Source organism: Sus scrofa, chromosome 6, assembly GCF_054392235.1.
Source record: "Sus scrofa isolate SSC_HxYL_T2T_F1_AM1 chromosome 6, Sscrofa_HxYL_maternal_Yorkshire_Landrace_v2.0, whole genome shotgun sequence".
Lineage (NCBI taxonomy): Eukaryota > Metazoa > Chordata > Mammalia > Artiodactyla > Suidae > Sus > Sus scrofa.
In genome coordinates this window covers 153,913,236-153,934,075 of record NC_139388.1, presented here as the reverse complement: position 1 = coordinate 153,934,075, position 20,840 = coordinate 153,913,236, and the positions used below count along the sequence as shown (strand labels likewise).

At 40.9% G+C, this 20,840-nt stretch overlaps 1 protein-coding gene across 1 annotated transcript in view; it reads left to right on the top strand.

Annotated features, from left to right (window-relative positions):
- ATG4C (autophagy related 4C cysteine peptidase) overlaps nt 1–20,840 on the top strand; it is a 296,099-nt gene that overhangs the window by 162,553 nt on the left and 112,706 nt on the right. The gene's annotated exons all lie outside the window — the stretch shown is intronic.

Genomic DNA, 20,840 nt, shown 5'->3' with positions numbered 1-20,840 from the left:
AAGAAGTGGTCTAAAGCTTTCTTCTTCTTCTTTTTTAAATTTATTAGTGTATAGTTGATTTACAATGTTGTGTCAGTTTCTGCTGTACAGCAAAGTGACCCAGTCCTACATATATATATATGTTCTCTTATATTATCTTCCATCATGTGCTCTTCCAAGAGACCTAATATAGTTCCCTGTGGTATACAGCAGGACCTCATTGCTCATCCATTCTAAGTGTGATAATAGTTTGCATCCACTAACTCCAAACTCCCAGTCCATCCCACTCCTGCCTTCCTCCTCCTTGGCAACCACCAAGTCTGTTCTCTACATTGCAGCCTAATTTCAGGGGAAAACATTAAAAAGCTGACTGTAGGATATTACTTCTCAAATATACCCACATGTCAGTATTTTAAGTGTTCAAAGGCAGTGTCCATTTTCTCAGCATTCTGTTATTTAACTGCAGAGGTCATTCTTGTGTAAGAATGTGCTTTTTTTTTTCTTTTTAATCCATGGATATTAATGAAGTTATTTTCATTTCAAGTGAAAAAAAAAAAAAAAGGATGGAGGTTGTGTACATTGTAACTTTTCCTGAACTGACTCTTATGGAAGAAAGATTGTCCATTATTGCTGTGTGGACAGAGTAGCATCGCAGCTGGTAGAGGCTGCGTGACTCAGGATGTCATATTGAGTAGGAGGGTCTAAGTCCAGGTATCTGATGACAGCAAACCTGATGGCCCAAAGGCTCTGGAAATGTGACTGGAGGCGAGGCACGGGCTCATCTGCACCAAAAGGATCCTCCCGCCAATTGGCACGTTTAACTCGGAGGCTGCCATGTTCCTCGTGGTGGAAGAGAGTGCCCATTTCCTGCCTCCCCTGCACCATACCCAGTGACGACATCGGTTGCAGTGACAAGAGACAGTTCATAATGCTCTGGCGTGACGTCATTAGCCTGTTGGTAATCTTTCTAAATGTTTGCCAGAAAGGTATGAAATCTTAGCAACAGAGGTATTTAAAGGTTTGGATAAGTTTGAAACACAGCGATTTTTCAATCTTCAAAGCTAACCAATCCAGGAGCCTGTTAGTCTACAAGTGTCTGCCATCTTTCTCGGGGTGTCAGAGAAAATGGAGTGACGGATCACTTTTCGGTGTCACTGCTCGAGACCGGTGACAATCAGCGAAATGATTGTGTCTGCCTCTACACATATCTATAATTGATTGCCTAAACCCTACGACTCTCTTTCCCAGTTGATATGATGGAACATTGGAGTGAAATCACTCTCGATGAGGAGGAGCCAGGTCCATTTGTTATTTACTCCCCTGCCTGCTTCCTTCTCCCCATCCAGTGCCAATTGTCCCACAAGAGCACATTATGGTAATCAGCCAGAATGTATGTATAGGAATCAATCAAGGTGAGAGCCGTCATAAGAGTTATGACATTACAAAGTCTGTTTGTAACTTTTGATTTATGGAAGATTTTCCATTTTATAAATTGGGAGTGAGGCATGTTGGGATGGCTTAACCCTTGAATTCGCCAACAAGGAAAATGCATTAGGCCTTAAAGCTAATAGGTAGTAAGGCCTTTCTAATTATCTGGTGCCCATAGGTAATTGGTGTTCTTACATGTTTGGCTTGTGACTTTGGATAAATGCTCCAGCTCTCTGAACATGTCCCCTATTCTTATTACAAAATAAAACGGGCTCAGTTTCTGGAGAGTAAAAAGACATGCAATAAATTTCCGTTAAGAACAGATACCAACACACCATACTTTTTTCCACCAAGAACCTGAGGAGCAGCCATGTCATGGAAGCATTCCTGGGAGCTTCCCTGTTTCCCTGTCCTGACTGTCACTCTCAGTGAGGGTGCCTCAGGGCAAGGATGTCACGGACACCAACTCTCAGGCCCACAAGATACTTGGCATAACAGTCTCATCCCCCTCTGGTGCCTTAGAGAATTGCTAAAGACTGGGGCAAAGCCAGATTCAAGCTGTTTTCCCCAAGTGGACAAAGCAATGTATAGTGTTTTGTTATTAACAGATATGCTTTTTGAGGCTTGGCAGCTGTCACAATCATGGCTTTAAAGGAGGCAGGAAACAAAGCACTCTTGTCAGCTGCTCATATTAATACTGAGACCTTGTATGTTCATCTAGCACATCGGTCATTACAACCATCTCAGAAAGTATGCTGATCGTTCCATTTTTCAGATGTGGAAACAGAGCCAAAAATATGAAATATTTTGTCTAAGGTGATTAGTGGGAGCTCAGGACTGTCCTCCTGATTTTCGGTCTGGTATTTTTTCCAAGGAACTGAGTTTAAGTTGTGTCTGGGACCCCACCATGTGCAGAACTCAGTACTAGCTATGCTCCATCTTGTTCCCATCCCTGGGGGCCAACCATCCCTCAGCTAATCTAGGACCACCAGCTGTGCATTTCAGGCTTTGTCGTTCTTATTCCATAGCTCTGTCCCCCTGTCTCTGCATGGCTGTGGCACTGTGGTAAATCCGTCCCAGCACAGCACTACTGTGTGTAACACACGGTCCCTCTCCCCCCACCCCCACCCCATGGAGAATGAGCTCCAGGATGAAAAATATTTGTCCTGTTCCAAGGTCACTGGGAAGCCCTTCCTTTGATCTGCTTTTTGCTTGGCAATCTTGCCGCATTATCTTGTGTTGAACTCAAGTTCTGTTTCTTTTTTTATTAGCACGGTGGACCTATTCTGCTTAAGCTCCCTTTTTGTTCCTAATGTGAATCTTAAAGCTAATAAGAATGCAGATCCCAGCAGACCCACTCTCTCTCTTATAATCCATTAGGAACGTACGATCGCTGTCTCTGGAAAACTTAAAAAACCATTTAAAAACAAAAAGATGAATAAATGAAAATGTTATGAACCTGGAAATGTTAATTAAGCCATTCTCAAGGAACAGGCTTCCCAGCCCAGATTAAAACATCCCATCACTTTTAAGTAGTTAACATCTTTCTCCTTGAAATAAGTCCAAATTAAGGACAAAATCATTATAAAAAGAAATAGTAAAGAGACCGGAAAATGGTGTTAAGAATTTGGCTATCAACTGACATACTCAAGTTAGAGCAAACCACGAAGGCCAAAGCCATAAAACGAAGTCTATTTCCAGACAAACTGTAGTTATTGCCAAGCAATCGTCTGGGTACCTTGATGTAGAGTCATAGGATGTAGAAGCTCACAGATCATCCCCGTTAAATCTTTGCACTTTTTTCGATTAAGGACCTGAGATCCAGAGAGGCTGAGTCATTTTCTTAAAGTCATTGAATAGGGTGGAGGCTAGAACCTAAAACTTAGGCTCACAGTCTGGTGCTCTTTCCCCTGCATATAGCACTGAACAAACTGATTTCAAAATAATAATAATAGTAGTCACAACAATAACTCTTTATTTTTTTCTTTTTTTGGCTCCCTGTGCAGCATGGGAAGTTCCCTGGCCAGGGATCCTTCACCCACTGTACCAGGATGGGGATTGAAGCTGCATCCCAGCCCTGAGAGGCACCACTGATCCCACTGCACCACCGGGGGAACTCCAACAACTTTTTTTAAAGGTCCTGAATCTATACCATGGTATCTAGGAATGTGGCTCCTAGACTTTTTTCTTTCCCAGGAAAGAAATAGTGCAGAGCCTTGCATGTCAGGGTATGATTCAGGCAGCAACCTTGGCCCTCAGAAACACAGACACAAACTGTGATGCCAAGATAAAAAGACTTGAGTGCCCAAAGTAGGCGTAAGAAAGCCCGTGCCCTAAATGTCACTCACTCAGCCTCAGGGAGGGTGTCCTCAGCCTCTACGCTGTGTTTTTTATTCCATTTGACATATAATTCCAAGCAGATTTGAAGCAGAAAGTTAGTTGGTAGCAGCCTGACAGCGAGAAGAGGCAGCTGTCATTTCTCACTGGTGGCCATTAGAATTGACAGCTGGGAGCCCAACAGTCAGGGAGCAGTTGGAGAAACTCTGAAATTAGACATAAGGACTGAAGTGCAGTAATATGGGGCCATTTCCTTTAGAGGCAAAAAGCTCTAGGAAAGTATCTTGTACTAGTATCAATGATGCTATCTTGAGGTAGTGTCTTTGTCCTACCTCAAAGTACAACAGAAATAACTAACAGGGATAACTTTTATTTTGTTAATTATGTGTGATGGGTGGTGCTAGGTATTTTCATGAATTTCTTCTAAACCTTGCACCCTTGCAAGGGAGCTGATATAATTAATCCCCCTTTTACTGATAAAGACACTGAAATTCAACAAAAGTCAAGAATCATGCCTAGGTTCACAAGACCTATAATAAAAGGCAAAGTGGTCAGACTCCAAAGTCTGTGTTCTTTCCCTTGTGTTTCTGGACTTGAATTCATCATCAAGACTTGGAGTGAGGAAAGAAAACGAGACATTGTGCATGATTTACCCTAGAAAAGAGCATATGGATAATGAAATGCATTTTAGACTCTGCCATTACGCTTATGTTTTTTGCATAGGCTATATGAAAGGCACAATCATCTATCAGTTAATTGGCATAATTGATAACTGAGGTTTTAATGAACATACAAAACTTGTGCAGAAAAGTTGAGCTTTTCCTTTAGCTGTTTTTCTAACACTTAAAGATGCTACTGGCTTTGGTGAAGTCCTTCTAAAATAATATATACTTCCTTATTCTAGCATAGCATGGGAGCCTCGCACACGGGCCCTGCCCTCAGGAGCATATGGACTGGTTGGGCATACAGGGCTATCAGCAATTCTATTGTATGAAGGTGTAAACTAAGTCCTGTTGAAGCTGAAATGAGTAATTAACTTTGCTTGGCAGATCAAATAAGTAAAAAAAAAAAAAAATTCCCGAATGGATTAGCAATGAGATCCTGCTGTGTAGCCTTGGGAACTATGTCTAGTCACTTATGATGGAGCATGAGAATGTGCGAAAATAGAATGTGTACCTGTATGTGTAACTGGGTCACCATGCTGTACAGTAGAAAAAAATCATATTGGGGAAATAACTATTAAAATAATAATAATAATAAAAATAATTATTAACTAAAAAAATTCCAAACTTTAATATAATCCCTGGAAATACAACATTTAAAATATTCAGTTTTTGTTTTTCAGATGAAAAATAGGTCCCTGTCAAAAGTCACTGCAAACCAGTAACCACACTAAGTAAGTGATGCCTGCCATGGTTCATTGTGAACTTGTGTGGTCCTTTAAGGATTCATCATTTGGCTTCCTGGAGATGCAATGGAATGTGGGCTTTCTTCCTATTGAAAAAGACAAGAAGCCGATTCACTAGGCTTCCTATGGGCTTGGACAGGGCTTGATATTTTCTGCCATGTATGTTCATCTTCCTGGATTTTTATAACAACATAGTGAGTAAAGTTATTATTGCGATTCCTTTGCTGTGGAAGAAGTGAGGCCAAGGTAACACAGCTGGCCAGTATCCAAGTAAGAGCTGGAACTTAAGTCTCTTGACGATAGATGAAGGCTCTTTCTTGGGTTAGGTGCTGTTTCCTGTGTAGCTTGTCCTGCTTGAACTTGCTGATTCTCTCCTGCCCCAACTAACATTGGGACGTAATTCTGTACCTGCATCTGTACACCATGGTACATTTCAAGGTTAGGATAGCATGTCTTTGTTCTGCTACATTCTGCCAGCACTCCTGAAGACCTTCTAATTCTTTTCTTTCTTTCTTTGTTTCTTTTAGGACTTTAAAAACCCTTTATTCTTTTGTTTGTTTGTTTTTGTTGTTGTTTTTTAGTCAATGACTACATTATTTTGATCATGCTTGGCTTAAAACAAGGTTGTAAAACAAAGATTAAAGGAGAACAATTATACTAGGAAGGAGACCTTCTGATGCTTTCTTTCGATTAAATTCTTTTGAGCACCTACTTCAGGCCAGGCAGTAGATAGTTACCAGATGCTGTGAAGAGTTCCTTGCCCTCCAAAAACTAAAGCAGCAACAACAACCAACAGCTTATATTCCAAGAGGAATTTCAGACACATACAACTAAATGTGTATAAAAGGCAGGCTGTGGTAAATGTCAGCTCCATCAGAGGTGCAAGCAAAATACTAAGGAAGCACATAGGAGAGATTGATTCTGACAGGTGAGGCAACAAGATGATGAGGGACTATCTTGAAACACGTCCTGGAGGACATGACATTTCAGTTAGACCTTCACAGCTGAGCACTATATTTTGTATTGTTCTGGATTAGTCAGCTATTGCTACGATAATGTGGTATAACAAACAACCCCCAAATATCAGTGGCTTATAATAGCCAACATGTATTTCTTGTCTATGGGTCTCTGGGGAAGATCCCTATAGGTCTGTGGGTCCCTGGGGAATCTCTGCCTTAAGCTACAGGTGAAGTTCAGGTAGCTTCATGTGCCTTTCATTTTGGGACCCAGGCTGGAGGAGCAACAGCTACCTGTTGAAGGCATACTCTTCTAATGGTACAAGGCAGTGGCACAAGAGAGGACACCTGTTCATTCATAAGAGAAACATGCATTGACTCTCCAGTCTCTGCTTGCAACTGTTGACTGTCGCTTCTACCCACATTCATTGTTCAAAGCAAATCATGATGGAACAAGTGGAATTGGGCCTATACTTTGGTGCCAGGGAAGTCAAGGAAAAGGCAGTGAGGGAAGGAAGCATTGTAAATAAATAATGCAGCCTATGTTCTTAACCATTTCTTGGGCTTCACCTGCTCAATATAAACACATGATCCTTGAAGGAAAATAAAGCCCTTCTTTCTGTGGAGCATTTCTCCACTCCCAGGGGGATGTTGGCTGTGTGGGAAGAGGGATGAGGGAGGCAGAGTAGGGCAGTGACATTTTGTGACACCCCAGTGGCTCTCACCTGCAGGAGGGCTACCCCAAAAAGGAGGAGCTTTGTTCATCTCTTTCACGGTGGGCCCTTCAGAGCCTGGCATAGTGGCTGGCACAGAGAGGGTGCCCAGAAAATTGTTAAATGAATGAATCAATGAAAGAACAAAACTACCATGTTTACTGCTTTGTTCACCCAAGCCCTGGACCATGTTTCCATATTATTAATGGCTAATACATGGAAGCCCTCAATCAATACATACTGATATATTCATATGACATGACTCTGCATCCATTAAAAGTGATGTGGTAGAAGAATATTTAATGACTCTGTTTTGGTAGAATATATCTCCTATAGATCTGAATGACTAATTTTCTTTTGCTCATTTTTACTATCTAAGGATTCAATAGTAGATATACATTTAATTTTGCATAAAATGCAGTTATTTTAAAAATAAGATTAATGGTGTTCCCATTGTGGCTCAGGGGTTAATGAATCCGACTAGGAACCATGAGGTTGCGGGTTTGATTCCTGGCCTCGCTCAGTGGGTTAAGGATCCAGCATTGCTGTGGCTGTGGTGTAGGCCGGTGGCTACAGTTCCAATTGGACCCCTAGCCTGGGAACCTCCATATGCTGTGGGTGTGGCCCTGGAAAAAACAAAAAAAAAATAAGATTAATGGACTGTATCATGTATAAAATACATGTTCTAATTTTAGATGCCATCGGGAAGAGCACCATTCCTTGGGATGTAATATTTGTACTTTTGCCCTTTGTGGCAAGATGTTCCTAAAAGTGGATCCAAGGATAGGAGTCAGTCAACTGAGCTTTGACCTGAATCTGTGTTCGTATAGTAGGAATGTAAGAATTAGCCCCATAGTGAAAGGCATTTTAAACTTTTTGAAAAACATTTAACAATCAGCTGTTTGCTATTGCATTGATACAATTTGGGAGGAAGCAGGATTGGGCTAGGCTCTTTCACAGTCAATTGTAGGACAACTGGACATATTAAATTCAGCTGTTTGAATTTAATTTTCCCAAAGGGAGAATTAAGTTGATTCCTGCTGTGCTTTAGTCAAGAATGGACCTAATAGTTTAGGTACCAATAGACCCTGATTTGATGATGATGTTGTCATAAAGTAACTGAGTAGGAAAAGCTATAGATTTTACTCTTAAAACAAATAGGACAACCTTCTCTATAAACTGAAGGCAATAGTTGATGTTGAGAACTAGTATTACTCGTTTATCACTGATAAAATTCCGTATTAGTTGGGATAATGCTAGCTATTACAACACCCCAAATATATAATGACTCAAACAGAATCTAAATTTATTTCTCACTCTGTAATAGACTAAAGTGTTCCTTGTCAATAAGCAGCGCTCTTCCATGGAGTAATTCGGGGACCCAAACTTCTTCCTCCGTTGTGTGGCTTCACTCTCCTCTAGAGTGTGGTTCTTATCTACATCTCTTGGTAGAATGGAGAAGAGACTAAAGATGGGGACACAATCCATGTCTTTAAAACCTTGTCTGTAAATAGCATCTTTGTCTTCTGCTCACATCCCACTGGCTACAACTGGGTCAGATGGCTGTACCTAATTACAGGTGAGGCTGGGAAATAAAGAGTTGTGTTTCCTGGAAGAAGAGGAAGGAGAGTGAGGAAACAGCTTGCAGTGTTCCCTATAAATGCAGGCTCAGTGCTAGTCTGTAAGGATATTAAGATGCATGAGGTGCTTTGCCTGCCCTAGAGGAGGTCCTCATCTAGTGGGTGAGACTACACTATACTGACAGATAATTTTAGGGTCCTGTAGAATATGCTATCACCAAGCAATGGAGGTGAGCCTGTGAGAAGACCATGTATGTGTAGAGGGAGCAAGTAACTCTGCCTGTAACAAAGGGGGGGGCATGAAAGGCCTTGATTATGTCAGTTTCATAAATGTTTATTGAGCAACTACTAAGAGCGATGCACCTATTTCGTGCAAGTTGCTGGAGATACAGATATAAGTGTAGCCCTCAGCGGAGATGGATATCTAAGCAGACCAATTCAAATGGATAATTGCTCATATAACTGGGAAATGGGAGGACTATACTATGGGCATGAACTGTGTACATGCTTGTTGGGTTAGATGCTCTGGATTGGAGTCAGGCATACTTGGACTTGAATTCCATCTTTAACACTAAGTCACTGTGTGTGGGACTCTGGGCAAGTGTTCCAACTTCTCCGAGCCTTTGTTCTCATTTTAAAGCAAAGATTTTAGGGGAGCGCCCCTGGTGGTCTAGTGGTTGGAATTCGGCACTTTCACAAAAACTTAAAAGTAAAACAAAAATTTTAAAACAAACACCTAGTATGGCAGTATACATTCTCAGGAGCCAGAAAGCCTGGCTCTCCTACATAGTAACAGTGATCTTGGGAGATTCTTCAAATCATTCTGGTTTTAGTATCCTCATCTTTATAATGGAGTTTTTAATAGTACCACATATGGTTGGTAGGTATGTATATATGAATTCAGAGAACAAATGTTTGATATGGACGTTAAATGAGATAATGCTAATGCTTGGCAGACATTAAGTATTCAGTCAGTGATAACAGTTATGATTATAAGTGATAAGCTGGAGGTAGGATGACCACAGTGTCCCAAAAAGAAGTTGCTGAGAAACCAGATGGAACAAAATGACTAAGGCAAAGATCTCTGACACCCAGGTTTATTCTTTGCCCATCCTAAGATAGATGAAGCAGTGAAGGCTTGTGATACTTGGAAGGACAGTGCCTCCAGTTTCAGGTAGAAGGCTATTAATTTCCATGTTTGCTTTCTCTGCCTCTTCCATTGGTGAGGGCTCTGAGAATATGCCATAAAATTTAGGTGAAGGCAGGTATAAATGATTTGCTTTAAGAATACAGGAGGAAAGTCTCTCGAAACACAGCAAAGAGTTTCTAGAACCTTCCAAAATTCTTTCTCCTTTTATAGCATCCCGCAAGTCCAAAGTAATGAAATAAAGGCATGGTAATAGGTAAACACAATTACAGCACCTGGGTAGCTCCTTGGCAGGCAGGGGGTGTTTGAGAGCATTGGCTGGGGTCTCATTTTCCATAATTGAGCCCAGCCCTGCTGTGATCACTATAGTATTATGACCTATGGGGCAAAGACGGTACCATACGTGATATTTCATTTTTGGGTAGCTGGGGGTAGTAATGAACCAGTTGCAGGCAAGTGAATTAATCTCCCCAGCTATTCAAAAATGAAACTTCATGTACAGCAATTTGTTCTTCATTGCTTTCCCCCCAACTGTAGCCTTTTCAAATTACTCTTCTTACAGAAAAAGGAGAGAAAGAGAAAGAGAACTCAATGAAAAAATATTTTAATCTTTTCTAAACATTGATATCTTTTCTGATTGTCGATCGTTAACGGGAAACATATTTTGTAGATACACGACTTAGAGTTGGCATTGTGGTTCTGTTAGCCTCATATCAATGATTATGAATCTTAAAAAATGGAATAAATATGCAAAGACTTGGTATAGCATAGATTCCAGAGCCAATTTCATACAGTTTAAATTATCAATCGGTATTTATCCAAACTCCAAGGAGCACGCTAATCAATCTCACTCAGTAGAATTACTCAAACAATTATTGTGCATTTAAAGAAATAGAAGTTAATGATTAAAAACACATTATTGAAAATAAAAGACTCTGGCATAGGTAGGTATAGACATATAACACAGCCGTTAATCCTCCATAAATTTGTTTTTAATAACACTGATGTTTTGGTTGCATGTAATAACTATTTCATTAAATCTAAATTAAATGCATGATTAGGCATATTTAAAACATGTAAATGTAATGTGTTGCTAGTGTATTTCATTTTAAATTTCCACACAGTTCTAATAATTTTCTGAATTCAAATTGACTAGGTGTAGGGAAGTACCTGGTCATTTATATGATACCTTCTTTCTGATCTCATTAAGGGCTCCAGAAATTTAATACCCCTGAGTTCTCAACACATCACTAGTCAGTCAGTGTGCAGGAAAGACAATGTGTTTATCTGCTGGAAAGAAATGCTTATGGACCCAAACAAAAGGGGGAAAATGCTTTTTAAATAATAATAAAAATATGCGTTTTGCTTTTGTAAAAAATAAAGAATCTAATACCAAAAAAAAGCTCTCTTGGAATAACAATCAAGAGTGTGTTGCGCATGATTTTTCATTTATGGAGAGCAGGAGACATTAATATACTTGCCTATGGCTTGTGCATTACTATTCCCAGCTATGCAGAAATGGAACGTGATTTACAGCAACACATTCTTTGTTGCTGTTCCAACATACCTATTGTCTTCCCTGCATCCTGACTGGCTGGCTGGCTGGGAGAGGGGATGGTGCTGGACCGCACTCAATCATTATGGGTGTCTACAAATAGAGTAGGTGTATGTGAACTGGGATTTTTCAGCTTTGTATACCGAGAAAGCCAATCAGAGCACAGAAAGAACAATAGCTGAAGGTTTTACTGCCCTTTAAGTTTCCCCGCTGATTCCCATTGCGACTGATTATATCACAGAAGTTATATAAAAATCACATTAAATGCCAACTAAATCAAGACTTTTCATATCTTTTTTTCAAAGCAATGAAATTCAGGACAAACACTATACTATGCATGAAGATCACCACCTAGAGATCTAAACTCTTCATTCCAGACGTCGTATTTGAAAATGGAACTAGAGAAAAGTGTAGTTTATTCATTTTGTTATTTTCTGTGGTGCTTGCACTGCTGTTTTGAAAGCCCACTGTAGGAGAGCTCAATTAAGAGGCTTCATAATTTTCACCAGTTAACTTTGATTAAATAGGCTGTCTTGGAAGGACATTCAGTAAATTTAGGCTATAAATTACCTAGAGTGAGTTTTCAACTCTGAAATTCTGGAATATTGGTTGCTTGGACAGGCCATTTCTTTCCGAAGGGTTGTACTTTACCAGCTGACTTGGAACGGTTGTACTTCATTTTATCATAGCAAAGAACAGAGGCAAAAACTTCCTTCCACTAGTTGGAACAACAGGTATGTGGAAAAAAAGACATTTCTGCTCCCTACCACCAGCTGCATTAATACAAGCATGAGATCAGAGGTTCCTTTTAACCGAGTTCTTTTAACTTCCTCATTGTTAGCTAGCTTTCCAGGTTATGTGAGTTGCCGAAGATTAGCAAAAGGATGCTTAAATGAACTGGTTCTCCCTGACTCACTCCTTCTTGGACAAGGACAAAATTCTTTGCCAATAGGCAGGCTCTTGCCCGCAGAGCCAGTGGGAAAAACCAAGCCTGTATCAGTAAACTGAGATGCCGAACCCCTTATAAGGAGATAGCTGGCAATTAGTTGCTCACATCATTCCTTCTTTCATATTTTTAAGGGCGAGGCTGAAAATGCAACAAGATCTGTTAAATTTCTATACTGTAAATTCTATAGAGTATGGTGATGGCGAATGTTAGTTTCCTGCTGTGTGACCGCAGGCAAGTTACATAGTCCTCTGAGCCTCACTTTTCTTTATCTGTGAGGCTGAGAGTAACTGGTTTTTGTTTTTTGTCTTTTTTAGGGCTATACCCACAGCATATGGAAGTTCCCAGGCTAGGAGTCGAATCAGAGCTGTAGCTGCTGGGCTACACCGCAGCCACAGCAATGCCAGATCTGAGCTATGTCTGCGACACAGCAACGCTGGATCCTTAACCCACTGAGTGAGGCCAGGGTTCAAACCTGCATCCTCATGGATACTAGTCAGATTCGTTTCCGCTGAGCCATGACGGGAACTCCAAAACTGATAATAACTGTTAATAGCAGCACTGGAGTTCCCGTTGTGGCACAGTGGTTAACGCATCCAACTAGGAACCATGAGGTTGCGGGTTCAATCCCTGGCCTCACTCAGTGGGTTGAGGATCCGGCGTTGCTGTGAGCTGTGGTGTAGGTTGCAGATGCGGCTTGGATCCCGCATTGCTGTGGCTCTGGCGTAGGCTGGTGGCTACGGCTCCAATTCGACCCCTAGCCTGGGAACCTCCATATGCAGTGAGAGCGGCCCAAGAAATGGCAAAAAGACCAAAAAAAAAAAAAAAAAAATAGTAGCACTTATCTCGTTGAGTGTTTCTGTAGATTCGATGAGAGAGTGCATGTAAGCCACTTATACAGGGCCTGACATATGTAATATTCAATAAATGTCAGGTCTTAATATTATTAACATTTACTTGAGTGTACTTACATTATTTAAAAACGTCTGTTTAATAAAAACAAGTTGCACCTGTAAGTGCTCCTTTGACTTTCTGAACCTCTATCATCAATTAATTAATTCCATCCAAACATCAATTTTGTAAGTTGAGTGTAGAATTATTTTATCCTCCTTGGTTGCTGAGAAGGGTAAGATAAAGAGGAATTAAGTGGCTTGCCTAAGACAGGGCTAATGCAAGTAGTAGAATCTATATTTTTGACTCATTTACTTTCATCACAGGATTGGGGGTGGGTGAGGAAGGGCCAGAGCCCCCAGAACACCAAAGGTTTGTGTGTGTGTGTGTGTGTAATTATTATTTTTTTGTGAAAGGTTTTTTATCTGCAGTGCAGGCTGTTTGCAGATTCCAGCTAAGGGGTTATTAAGATTGTGGTAAGGGGGCAAGTATGTTTGCCCAGGGAAGTGGCAGCATTTACATAAGGATAGCCAACTTTTCTTTGCAAAAAAAAAAAAAAAAAAAAAAAAAAAGCATCAGCAGCATTCACACTTCTGAATACATTAGGTTTATAAATCCAGGGTGCAAATTGTTTGTAGAATCTCAATTAAAGCCCTTACAATATTGTCATTCGTAATCAGCTTACTATGAAAACAGGGCTTCCAGAGGGCACCAAAATCATTTGAACTTGCGATCTGTAATAGATTTGAATATTCAGATAAGGTCAGCGGTCAGAGCAGAGGCGACAGTTTTGGTCAATAAACAGGTTTAGTGAGACAAAATCTTGTTGTCTACACGGGAATGGCCTGGAGAAATTGGTTCTCAAGGGGGAATCAAAAGATTAAATTCAGCTGTGTTGCCAATTTATTTGCAGGCCTAACAAGTGTGTGATGGAAATCTTTGGTGGGGGGGAGCTGCCCAGCCCATGAGAAGCCCCCGTTGACGGCGCCAGAGGGGGCTTCCAGGCAGCTGTCCTGGCTACAGCTGAGTGTGAGCTTGATAGAGACTGATTGGACGGGGAGAGAGAAAAGCATCCCGGGCTGGGCTGGGGCTATTCTGCATTTAGCCAGCCTATAGGAGGGCAAAATACCTGAGTGGCATTGGTTTACCTTGTTCCAACCCCTGCTATTGCTCTCTCAGAATTGTGCCTTGGCACATAGCCTTGGCCAATAAACCATTACCAGCTTCTCTCTGTGAAGACCCACAGGAGAAATTTCTCTCTGGTCTCAGTACTAGAAAGACTTGTGTTTCTCCTGGGTGCCTAGTTTACCTTAAGGAGTCCGTGACTCATATAATTCTCTGTTTTCACACTGTATTTTAAGGAGCCTTAGGGGTCTTCTGGGTTGTTGTAGGAGCTGCTATGAGGTTGGGATTGAGAACGGGAAGAAGCAGAGGGAAGAGGCCCCAAGGCCTGGATTCTGCTTGGAGCAGCTCTGTGTTTATCTGGTTTCTGCATCTACACTAGATTTTATTTGAAGGAGGGACTTAGTGGCCAACGAAAAGGTTTGGAAACCACTGACCTCAGGACCAATGCTTCTTGTGACACTTAGAATAAATTCTAACCCAGATTCCAAGCGATCTGCCCTTGGCTAGCTCTTCTCCTCATCATGAGCCCAGTCACTAGATAGGCTGTATCTACACTGATCTTTCAGTCCCCAAAGGAAACCAAGGTCTTTCCAACTTCATGGCCGCTACCTAGAATCCTCCTTTCTCAACCCATTGCCTGACTGTCTCTTTGCTTTGGAATCAGTTGAGTTTATACTCAGCCACACAAAACAGCAACACTCAAAGAACAATGAGTTAGGCAGGAAACACATCTCCCTTATGTATAAGATAGGAATAGGGAGTCGAGGGTTCACCTCCAGAGTGTCATCTAGATTTCCAAGTTTCTTCTCTGCCATCCGCAGTATATGCCTTTCATTGTCAAGATCACTTCATGGTCCAGAAAGGCCACTGGAGCTTCAGCCATCATAGGCTGTCTGTAGGAGGAAGAGGGAACCACAAAAGGATGCTTCTCCCAGCTAAAGACTGTCTTGAAGCTGTTTCCAGAAGACCACTCAGAATCTCAGTTTACCTTTTATTGACCAGAACTTAATCATACAATCATCTCCAGCCACAAGTGAGGCTGGAAAATGTAGTGTTTTTGGGGGGCAGCCATCGGCTTAGCTAAAAATTGAAGTTCTATTATTAAGAAAGAACAGAAACTAGAGGGTATCCCAGGGAGGCCTTGGGTTAAATTTCACTTCCCCCAATCTAAAGTTTGATCTCCCCTAATATTTGCTCTCTTAGAATGCTATTTTTCCTTTATAAAATTTTCATAATTTGTACTGTATATCCATTTAAAATTTGTCTACAAAACCGGATGGCAAGTTCTCCAAGGGGAAAATATGAGTCTCTTTTTATCCTACATTCTGTAATCAGTGTCCAACAAAATGCCTTTCATCTAATATGTGAAATAAATATTTGCCCTATAAATGACAATGAAGGAATGAATGAACGAACGAAATTTCTCTGATTGTATTGTTTGCTAGAAAGTTCAGAGCCAAATTTGTGCTTTAACTTTAGTAAATGTTCAGGAGTCCTTGGAGAGCATTTAGGGCACAAGTTTATTCTAGGTTCTCATTTTTTACTCCTACTTTCTCTTTAATTTCCTCGTTTATTTAGTAAATGTGCTTACATTGTACAGATTCTATATTTTACAGGCTATCTTAATCCATTTGGAAATCAAGGGAAGGGCATACCTCCATGAACACTTGGTAAAGGACAGATAAAATTTAAGTATTCAGCAGGAATTCTGTAAACAAAAATTTTTGTGTGCAAAAAAAATCCAACAACAATAAAGATAATAGACATCTCTTTCAGCATGTTGTTTGATGGTCCCAGTTCTGGGATGCATTAGTGTTAGTAAAGAATAATTAACTAACCATAAAACAGGATGTTGTTTGAAAGTCACTGTGAAGCAGCAGGAGTTCGGTTAAGATCACACTTAGGAAGCTAAGGATGATTAACCTTTGCCTAGGTTATAAAATGGCCCATTTGAGAACTGTTGCCACTGGATATATTACCTGGATATCAATTGGATTATTGAGTGAGAGGTTTTACATGATGTTTAGTATGATGATATATATCTGGTTACAAACTGTTTATGACAAGTGGAAAAGCCAATAAAAGATAAATGAAGATTTAAATAGATTTTTCTTCTTTAGATGAGTCGAGGTTAATTTATACATACATAACTCAATATCTGTATATTTAAAAGAGATGCTAGTTTATTATTCGTAATGAAGAGAGACGGCTGTTGAATATGTAAGTGAAATTGTAATGCTGACATTGGAGCTCCTGTTTAAAGGGGATTTTCAGTTCACTGAGATTTTTCATTGGAATTTTTATTTGGTGCAAACTTTGCCAACTGAACCTTGGTTTAATTTGGCAATGTTACAGATCAAGAGAGAAGTCACTCTCATGAACTTGCAATAAATTAAATTGCAAATGCATTGTATTTCCTTGCAATTACAACTTTTCTGTGAGTTTTGATCAAGTGCACACTGAGGCAATCATTTTTCTTTAGATTTTTGTCTTACTTAAAAGTAATTTTTTTTTGTCTTTTCCAGGGCCACACCCATGGCATATGGAGCTTCCCAGGCTAGGGGACAAATTGGAGTTGTAGCTGTTGGCCTATGCCATAGCCACAGCAACGCCAGATCTGAGCCGCATCTGAGACCCACACCACAGCTCACGGCAACGCCGGATCCTCAATCCACTGAGTGAGGCCAGGGATCGAACCCACAACCACATGGTTCCTAGTTGGATTCGTTTCCACTGAGCCATGACTGGAACTCCCATTTAAAAGTAAGTTGTACTTGATGTTCCTGCTGGTGGCACAAAGGAATCATTGGCCTCTCTGCTACACCAGGACACAGGTTTGATACCTGACTAAGCAGGTTAATGGGTCCGGTGTTGCTGTGGCTGCAGCGCAGTTCACACAACCGCGGCTTGGATCTGATTCCTGGCTGGGGGTTGGGGGGTGGGGTGGGGGGTGGAGGGGGTGACCAAAAAAAGGAAAAAACAAAAAAAAAGGAGGTTTGTACCTACTGCTTTTAAATTATTTAGCTGATATTAGCCTAAAAATTCTTTGTGGATAGGGACTGCATTGCTTAGGCTTCTTTTGCATTTTCCCTAGTGCTTAGCACATGTTGGGTACATGGCAGGGGTTTGGTAAGGTCTTAGAATTTGAATCACTTCTTCCCCTCCCTCCCTTTTCCCTGCCCCCTTCCTTCCTTCCTTCTTTCCATCCTTCCTTCCTTCTTTTCCTCCCACCCTCCTTCTCTTCCTCCCTCTTCCTCACCCTTCTTTCCTCCCTGACTCCTGCTTTCCTTCCTTGAACAAGCATTAATTCGGTAGCTACTACAGTATGGGCTCCTCGCAGAGAATTCAGATATGAAGATGAATAAGACGTGGGTATCGTGTCTCAGGTTAAATAAGGGTTGAGGCTCTGGTATGCCATGATACGGATGATCCAAACTGAAGCTTTCTCTACCCGGTATGTGTGTCGTGGCATCACCTTGTGAAGATCAAGTAAGGAAATCAATGAGAAGACATTCTGCTACCATGGATGCTGCCTCCTGAGAGCTGGGGGAAGCAATAGGGAAAATAGTCTGTAAACTATAAAATGCTGTGCAAATCGATCATTGTCATAAATTATGCACATGTCAGTCTCCACCACCATTGAATTATGAGCGAGGACTTTGACTTACTCATTTCTCTTTTTAATTTTTTGTCTTTTAAGACCACACCCATGGCATATGGAGGTTCCCAGGCTAGGGGTCGAATCGAAGCTACAGCTGCCAGCCTACACCACAGCCACAGCAGTGTGGGATCCTAGCTGTGTCTTTGGTCTACACCACAGCTCACAGCAATGCTGGATCCTTGACCCACTGAGCAAGGCCAGGGATTGAACCTGCGTCCTCATGGATACTAGTCAGAATTATTTCCGCTGTACTACAGCGGGAACACCCTCTCTCTCTCTTTTTTAAACTAAAAGTAGGGTTGATTTGCAATGTTGTCCAATTTCTGCTGTACAGCAGTGACTCGGCTATATATATATATATATACACATATGTTCTTTTTTGGCATTATTTTCCATCGTGGTCTATCCTAGATACAGGATAGAATTCCCTGTGCTGTAATAGTAGGACCTTGTTGTTGTCTTATTCATTTCTGCATCTGTAGCACGTTATCAGCATACATGATAAGCATTCAACAAATGGGTAAAATATTGAAGATTTACTTTTCAGTATTTAGTCATCATTGACAGTACTGCTTAAGTTGAATGCTGTTGTTTTGTCTTGTTAGGATGCTGATACAAGACATCCAGGGTTGTCCTCTGCTTCTGAGTGCTCTGACTACCCTGGGTGCCCAGCAGAGCCTCCTGTGTGGGTTGAACCTCTCAGCTCCTTTGCCCTTTACTTGAACCCTAGGTCAGAGGTAGAGAAAAAAGACTATGGTGAAACACAACGAAACCAAACAAAACCAAACACAATAAAACCACTGTGGTTGAGTAGATTTGGTCAGAACCAGTGAAGACTGTGAGCCCATTTGATTCCATGATTGGACCATATTCAAACTTCTGAGCTATTAGAGTTTTCCATATAATGTCAGTCTCAGTTGTATTTTTGTGGAAAGTGGGGCTATAGAAGGAGAGACCTCCTTTGTCTTGAATTCCTCAAGGGCCTACAGCTCTTCATGAGGCTCCTGTTTTATGTCACTTGTAGATTGTTTTACTCACATGAACTGTGGACAGGCGCAGTGAGAGATGCTTTACACCTATCGTCTTTTACACCTTCGCAAAACCCTGTAAGGTTGGTGTTCTTACCATCACCATTTCATAGATGAAGAAACTGAAACTTAGAAAGGCTTGCCAAAGGTTATAATGTACTTAAGCCATATAACTGCTATGGAAATCTCTGGCTTTAAAACCCGGATTCTTTAATTATTATGTTAATGCATGCTTCTGCAGTCTTATTTACTTGTTTTATTATTTCAAAAGGATTTTTAAAAAGTCCATCTCAACTTTGATTTTGAAGATTACCAAACACACGAAAAGATTCGAAGGTGCAGTGTAATGAACATCCACATCTCCTCTGAGTGGATCAGGCAGTTGTGGACATTTTGCCATGTTTGCTCGCTTTCTTTTCACACACACGCTTGTGCGTGCGCACGCACACACGCACACTTTTTTTCTGAACCACTTGAATGTAGGTTATGGAGATGATGATGACACCTAAATATGTCAGCATAGATCTCACATGAGGTCGGACATTTTTTTTACATAACTCGCAATAACAATACCATCATCCTAGCGAAATTTTTTTTAAATGAGAGTAATTCCAATATCATCTAATACTCAGCCTGTATTAAAAGCTCCCGGGTGACCCTAAATTGTCTCTTGTGGCTAAAAGACATGTGTTTGTAACCACTGCACTGTGTTCTTTCTTAGATTTGAGCCTCTGGGGGCTTCCAAGGGAACAAGGTCTGAGCTATGCCACGGTCAGTTGCAGTGATGAGATGCCTGTCTCTGGGGTCATGACTCTTCGTCCAGAGGCCTTCTCTTTTCCTTTCTCATTCTTTTTCTCCTCCCCCTCTCTCTTCATTTCTTTTTGGTTTCATTATACTTAATTTTTGACAGCATCTAAAATATCAAATAATACTTATTCATGAAAGACCACTTGAGATCCTTTTTATGGTTGCATTTAAAAAATATTATTTTCATTATAGAAGCCATACATTCTAATTGAAGAAAATTTAGAAAACTCATAAAGTAGAAAGAACTATTTTAAAAATCTATTTCATTCTCTACACCCATACCTAATCCCTCATGCATTTCCTTTGAGAGTTTTTCCTATGCATAGAAAGTGCTAAAAACAATTATGATAAAATATGTGTACCATTTTGTCTCTCCTTTCCCCCGCCAAAAAAAAAAAAAAAAAAAAAAACCTTTGCAGCAAACGTATTTACACCGTAGTGGTTAACAATGTGGATTTGAGTCAGACTCCAAGAGTCCAAATCCTGATTCTGCCACATGCTATAGCTGTGTGACCCCGAGTAGCCATAGAACTTATCACCAAATGGGAACACATAGAGGAGGAGGAGGGACGCCATTCATGAGTACTCCAAGACACCAGGCACAAAGTGAGACTGTCCCAGAATACACACTCACCTGATGGTAAATCATCCAACACTTAGAGGCTGTTTCCTCACCTACCAAAAGGTTATTATGACACGCAAGTGAAATAATGGGGAAAAAGCACACAGCTTAGTGGGTATGTAATAAATGTTGCCTATCATCATGGTCTTTATAAGCATCATTTTTTATGGCGGCCCGATAGATCCTCCACCAGGAGGTGCATCTCGGTTCATGGCGTAGCCCTTTGCAGGGTTCTGGTGCTTCTTCCTCTCCTCCTCCCCTCACTTCCCTCCCCTCCCCTGCCTGATAGATCGAGCAATGGGCCTTCCTCCCCAGTGGTCCTCACTGGAATTCTTGTGATGTTCCTGCTCATCCGAAGGATGGCCTTGGCTTATCCTTGTTTCACCAAATACAAATCCTGAGGCTTCAGATTCATGCATGTAGAAAATAATGGGCTGGACAGACGAGTCTGTGGTGTTTATCCTTATGCTTTTCACAGTTTCTGCTTCTTTCATGTCTTATAATGATGACAACTGCCTCAGAGAAAACCCCACAGCAGAGAGGATTAACACGAACAACTCCTTTCAGAGAGAATCACAAAAATTACTCCTCTGTACAAAGGCATCATAAATAAGGCAAAAGTATAATCGAGTAAGAGTTGGATTTGTCTTCAGGGTA